Below are 5702 nucleotides of genomic sequence, written 5' to 3'. Positions count from 1 at the left end.
GCGTCCCCCGCCCGCCCCCGTGTCACTCACCGGGCGCCCCCCGCCCGCCCCCGTGTCACTCACCGGGCGCCCCCCGCCCCCTCGTGTCACTCACCCGGCGCACACACGCCCGGCCGGCGCCCCCTCTCCCGCGCACACACAGCGCTGCTCACGCCTCCCTCGGGTTTTGTATCCGCTCACACGCACGTTCTGACACAGATCCCGTCCCTCCACACGCCCTCCCTAGCGCCTTTCCCACCCCACTTTCTAGAAGAATCCCCGAGCAGCTTCCGCACTTTGCTGCCTTGCCCCACACCAGGCTCCTCGCCTTTCCCTAAACCTTCCTCTCTGGAACTCCCCCTGTCATCGAAGGATGTTGTCACAACCCGCACGTGTTGCAAGAGAACCCTCCTACCCGGCCCGGGAACATGAACTCTGCTCCCCCCCAGCCCTGCCTACAAACACAAGGCGCTTCTCCTTTTGGAAGGTAGTGATGCTTTCTGGTGGAGAGCTGAGCTCGAAATATAAACACAGAGCGCCTACTCGGAAGTGACCTGGAAAATCGGGCTGTTGCTGGGGCTCGGGTCTGACCTGGAAACCCGCTAACCCGGAGTGTCCTGCCCCCTGCCCTACAGGGCTCCCCGCTGGGCCCTAAACATGTGTGATGTCCAAGTCACAGATGGACACCGTGGGCTTCAGCCATGGACTTCTGCCTTGGGGTGTAGTAGTCAGAGAGTCAAAGCAGTTTCTCAATCATTATTCCTGATGGAAGCACTTTAGATAACATTCCTCTTCCAGAGGCGGTAGAGTGAAATGCAGGCAGCTCTCCAGTTTATTTTATTTCTCTTTGAAGGGTGACTTCTTAGCTTCTCTTTTTCTCAATACCAATAACTTTCTCAGAGGCTCCCTGGATGTCAAAGCCCGTTACAAATATCAGAACCGAGTGGGTTATGCCTCTCAAGCTGCTGACTCTAACGGCCCGGGTATACATGTTCAAGAATTCATAATTTTAAATAAAATACAAACATCTTTCGGATAAAATTCAAATCTACTGACATAATGTGCCTTTGTTGACAAGGCTCAGCCGCCATGAGAAACAGAGGTGCTGAAAGGAAAGAAATTCATTTTCTTATGTGACTGTGGTGGTGGTTTTTGTTACCTTATTGTTACCCCAGATTGGTGTCTAGAGCCTATGATTTATTGAACAATATTTGTTAGTGTCTTAATAAGTATTAGCTCACTTAATTCTTCAAACAGCCCTATCAGGTAAGTAATTTTTTTTCTCCTTTTTTCAGATAAAGAAATTAAGGCACAGAGAGGCTAACCTATGTTTTTATCTAGTAAGGGTTAGGGTTAGAGAAGGATTTGAACCTAGAAGGTCTGGCCCACCTGAGCTACAGATAGGCAAGCTTGTTTCTATGTAAAGGGCAAACAGCATCCTGTTGCTTATTAAATGCAGGTATAATAAGTAACTAAGTCAAACTAATCCAGTTGACTTGAAATATGTACGTTTTAGGTCCTCTGGCAAAATAATTCATTTCAATTTGGGGAGGTTTGCTCCATAATTAGAATTCCAAAATGAATAATAAATTATTGCTTTACTAGAAAGGACTTCGGAAATAACATGAACTCACTCTTCATTCCTTTCTTCTACTACTTCATAATCTTCCCAGGACTCCAAATCACTTCACTTGTTTAGTGAAGTCTGACAGAAAAATGCTTCCGAGAACTGAATATGACCAGAGGGAAGGAAGGGTTTCCAGAAGTCCCTGTGTGGCCTTTTATATTTGAGGACTGTTTCTCAGTAAGTACTGTAGGTAGTAGCCCTAAAAAAAAAGAAAAAAAGAACTTCTATGTGTGTTGAGAGCAAAGATGTGAAAACAGTGAATTTGATGAAAAAATAAATGGAGAATAGGAGCATGGTGGTAGCCACTGGACACAAACAGGGCTGAAACGAATTTTTAACCGGGAATGGAGTCCCAACCCCTGAAAAGTATAAAGTAACTCTGAAGACAACAGTTATATATTTCAAGAGTTAACTAAGGGGCTCAGTGGAATCAAATTTTTTAAATCATACTTTTAAAAGTTGTATACGCAGTGAATTTCAAATCAAACTTGAAATTAACCTTTGCTGTTTTGATAAGTTTATTCTGGAAAAAATGAAAACTAGTTTTGTTAGAGAGGGTTTAAAATGTCTATTGAAACATATGTAAGTTTCTTGCACAACAAATAACTAACAAAAGCAGTATTTTAATGAGTTAAACATCAATGATTTTAAAAACATATAAATTACATTCCTATTATTATATGGAGATATAAAAATCCAAAGAATTACAATTAAAAAAGATGTATGTTGGTGCTTTCACCAGATATTGAATGCTTATTTGAAAAATTACATTGTTTAAGATTTTGATTAGGAGGTTACCTAGCTAATGTTTGTATGACTCTATTCAAAATGATTCTTCATGGTTAGAAACTGTGAATCACATTTTTCTGTTTTCTTTTCCTTTTTTTTCTTTTTTTGAGTTGGAGTCTCACACTGTCACCCAGGCTGGAGTGCAGTGACATGCTCATGGCTACTGCAGCCTTGACCTGCTAGGCCCAGGCTATCCTTCTGCCTCAGCCTTTCAAGTAGCTGGGACCACAGGTATGTGCCACCACGTCCAGCTAATTTTTAAAATTTATTGTAGAGTTGAGGTCTTACCATGTTTCTCAGGCTGGTCTCCAATTCCTGTACTCAGGCAGTCCTCTCACCTCGGCCTCTCAAGGTGCTGGAATTACAGGCATGAGCCACTGCACCTGGACTTATTTTTCTGTTTTCTAAACCAAATAGAAAAGTGAAGGTCTTTTCTTAACCAACCAAACAAAAACCTTAAGAACAGACCTTTTCTGAGGGATGAACCAGATATGTTCATTTTTTTTTTTTTAATTTCCTTGTGGGTATTTTTAATTTGTGTCTATTTCTTTCTTCTATATTGTCACCTACACTCTTTATTCAAGGCGCTTAACTGAAGCATGGAGGAACAATGCCACATCCTCCAATAAGGCTAACTCTTTTTCTTGCAGTGTTGATTTTGGCAAAATACTATATTCCCTTCCTTCCACCCCTAGATCGTGCTGGTCTCTTGATTCTCTAGGCATGGCCATTCAGAGCAAGGTTCATATTTGTGGAAATAGCTCAGATCCCAGAAACCTGTTTTCGGCCACGATTGGTTGTGAATCTTAAGAATTTTGATATCTGAATACATGTTGGGGATGGAGAATGACTTTAGTTGCTAAGTTTCAGATCACTAATCAAAATTCAGACCTGCTAGGGAGTGTGTCTACCATGTAGGGACCCTGGACCTTGGGTACAGTGGCTGAATGAAAGCTAGGTTATCTCCCTTTGGGAGTGGATGAATGTGTTCTGTGTGTGAGTGTGCTGTCCATTAGGATTTAGTCTAGCTCTGCTTATAGTCTAGCTCTGCTTTCTCCAAAACACACGGTAGAATTGTATCCTGTAGTCTTGCAAGTTGCTTCAGCCGATGAAGGGTGACTGGAGGCAATGAGTATCACTTCGGGGCAGTACCTCCTAGTACCACAACATCTAGTTGCGTGGCAGTGGCTCTTTCCTCAGGCTGGAGTGAATGTCAGCAGTGAGCAGTGCCATCCCTGCTGAGCCTTAGTGGACAAGTAATAGGAACAAGATATACAGTTTTGTTGTTCTATGCAACTAAGATTTGAGTTTCTGCAATGTAACCCAGTGGTCCCCAATCTTTTTGGCATCAGGGACTGGTTTTGCGGAAGATAATTTTTCCATGGACCAGGGGTGGGGGGAATGTATGGTTTCAGGATGATTCAAGCCTATAACATTTACTGTGCACTTTTTTCTATTATTATTACATTGTAATATGAAATAATTATACAATCCACTATTTAAAAAAAGAGGCACATATGGAAGTGGTAAATAAAATAATGGGTGGCTCACGTGCAGACTAAAATAAGTTTGGATTCTGACTTAAAACCTGCTACCAGATGCAGTGGAGCAGCTGTAAATACACATTGAAGTGCATCAACGCACTGATAGGGCTTTGATATGAGTCTGCAAGCAATTGATTTAGTATTGCCTCTGTGCAGACAAACCTCATTGCTAATGTTAATCTGCATTTGCAGCCATCCCCAGCACTAGTATCACTGCCTCAGCTCCACCTCAGATCATCAGGCATTAGATTCTCATAAAGAGCACACAACCTAGATACCTTGCATGCACAGTTCACAGTAGGGTTCGAGCTCCTAGGGGAATCTAATGCCTCGGCTGATCTGACAAAAGATGGAGCTTGGACAGTAATGCAAGTGACGTGGAACAGCTGTAAATACAGATGATGTTTTGTCTGATGATGTTTTATTCACTTCCATGCTGCTCACCTCCTGCTGTGCAACCCAGTTCCTAACAGGCCACAGACTGGTCCATGGCCTGAGGGTTAGGGTTCCCCGATCTAGTCTATTCTAATTAAAAATAGGGAGGAAGAAAGAAATGAATAATTGCAGGGTACACCTTGGCAAAGAATGGTTTATCATTGCCTTCCCTTCTAGGTACACAACGAATTCACATTTGCTAGCTTTCCAGGTCGCTAGGCAAGGCCAGGCCACTGAGTTCTGATCAGTGGAAGGAAGGGGAAAGTTGAAAGTTGCATGCTTCTCTTCCAGGCCCCACCCGTGGAAAGCCTCCAGCATGATTTCCCCCATCTGCCATGTGGAAACTAAAGACGCTGCAACTTCAAAGCAGGAGTCAAACTTTTTCTATAAAGGGTCAAACAAGTAAATATTTTAGGCTCTGTGAGTCATATGGTCTCTATCACAACTCCTCAACTCTGCCGTTTTATGGAAAGCAGAGATAGACACTATGTAAACAAGTGAGCATGGCTATGTTCCAATAATACTTTATTTACAAAAACAGGCAGTGGGCTGCATGTGGCCTGTAGATAGTAATTTGCTAACTCCTTACCTAGAGGCAGGTAGACATAAGATGGAGGGAGTCTTGTCTCTGAATCTCCTTGTGTCTACTTGTGAGCACCCATAACAAGTTGTTATCTGAGTAAAATAACCCTTCTGCTGAATTAAGCATAACTAGTACATTATCTAACTCCATACTCCAGAAAAAAATTCCAGATGGATTAATAATCTAAACATTTGCAAAACTGTAAAAGACTAAAAGAAAATATAGGACACTTTCTTATGATATCCATTATCTTTATAAAACTGGTTAGAAATATCATGGCAAAATGTCAGAAGCTATAACAGAAAAGGTTAAATAGACATGACAAAAAAATTAACATTTCTATACAGGGAAAGCTACCATAAACAATGTTACCTAAGGAGAGAAAATACATGCAACATATACACACAACAGGAAAGAGTTAATATGCAGAATACAAACAGCTTCTAGAAATCAATATGAAAAAAGAGAAGCAGCAAAATATGTGCTAATAAGTGTATGAAAACCTCACCAATGACTAGAGTGTAAATAAAAAACAAGAGCATTTAAAAAAATTTATCAGATTGGCAAAAAATGTTTTGATATAAAGCGTTTGTGAGTGTATATAAGAAATAGGAACTTTCATACTTAACTGACTGAAGTGTAAATTAATAAACATCTTTGGAAAGCCATCTGTGGTACCTATAAATATTAAAAACATATATATCCCTTGGTTATACCTTTTTTTAAAACTAATCTATTTTGCAGA

General features: G+C 41.3%; 1 protein-coding gene across 4 annotated transcripts in view; it reads right to left on the bottom strand.

Moving 5' to 3' along the window:
- Positions 1-784, bottom strand: part of SPATS2L (spermatogenesis associated serine rich 2 like) — a 180372-nt gene extending 179588 nt beyond the window's left edge. For 2 of the 4 annotated variants that reach the window (XM_008069797.2, XM_008069799.2), the window contains exon 1: positions 95-543. The gene's annotated coding sequence lies outside the window, so the exon portion shown is untranslated. Of the gene's footprint in view, positions 1-94 lie in introns of all 4 variants that reach the window. The other 2 variants (XM_021718477.1, XM_008069800.1) reach the window with 2 other exon arrangements.
- Positions 785-5702: the final 4918 nt, after the last annotated feature.

This window comes from Carlito syrichta, unplaced genomic scaffold (genome assembly GCF_000164805.1).
Source record: "Carlito syrichta isolate Samal-C Ts95f unplaced genomic scaffold, Tarsius_syrichta-2.0.1 Scaffold312209, whole genome shotgun sequence".
NCBI lineage: Eukaryota > Metazoa > Chordata > Mammalia > Primates > Tarsiidae > Carlito > Carlito syrichta.
This window is presented reverse-complemented; position numbering and strand designations above follow the sequence as displayed.